Source organism: Rhinolophus sinicus, linkage group LG09, assembly GCF_036562045.2.
Source record: "Rhinolophus sinicus isolate RSC01 linkage group LG09, ASM3656204v1, whole genome shotgun sequence".
Classification (NCBI taxonomy): Eukaryota; Metazoa; Chordata; class Mammalia; order Chiroptera; family Rhinolophidae; genus Rhinolophus; species Rhinolophus sinicus.
The window spans coordinates 106,149,119-106,150,123 of NC_133758.1; positions in this window are offsets into that span (position 1 = coordinate 106,149,119).

Here is a 1,005-nt window from a genome sequence, read left to right on the forward strand (position 1 = left end):
TTAGACTTGGCCTTCTGCATTGTATTCCTAGATATGGCCTTGGTTTCCTCTTGACCATGTTTATATTTTTATGCCACCCACCCAGGCTACCTTGGGTAATTAACCCTTTTGGACTGACCTGTCCCAGAATGTCCATCTTAGTTCTGGTGTGGAATGGAGGAGCCCTGTGCCCTGTCCTTGTTCTTTGGGGACAGTTAGCTTTATGCCTCTACCCCCCCAGTGTCTCACCCTCTCTGACAGGTAACTGGAAGCCTGGGATGCTGAGCATGGGTCTGCACCAAACATAAAATTGAGACATTACTTGTTTCATCATCTGCAGTCCATAGTCTTCATAGAAACACTCAGAAAAACCAGTATTGCTGAAAGAAATAAATTGAGGACAGATAGGCCATTCAAATGAAACATGAAACTTTAGGGTGCTAGGCAGAGAGTGAGGGTCTAAGTATCGGCAGGAGACAGAACCTGGGAAAACCACGTGCATGTAAGAGTGGTCAAGGTCAAGGAGGAAGGCAACAAGCCAATTTTTATTAGGTGATGACCTGGCTAGGACACTGGAGAAAGCTAGGGAAGATGGACGATGAGCCATTTACAATCACGTGAGCACTACAAAAAACGGTCAGGCGTTCCTGGAGACCATCCCAGCAGTACAACTTACTGACTGTCAAGACCTCCCTGTTAAGAACATGTCCTCGAAGCAATATAAGTTTGCAAAAGGGTACTCAGACTTGGAGAGAGAAGCATGAATTGTAGTTAAGGTCATGTGACCTTGGACAAAGCAAGTCACCCTTTCTGAGTCTTAGCTTCTTACATGTTAAATGTAGGAGGGGGAAAAAACAACAACTTTCCTGCAATGAGTATCCAACAGGTCTTCAGCAACAGTAAAATAATGGATGTGAAATGAAGCTGTAAAGCCAATACTAATGGAGCAAATTATAATTGTTAATGCAATTTCACTGGGGGGAGAAAAGTTAACAATAGAATGCACTTGTTATTTCAAGGGTTTGC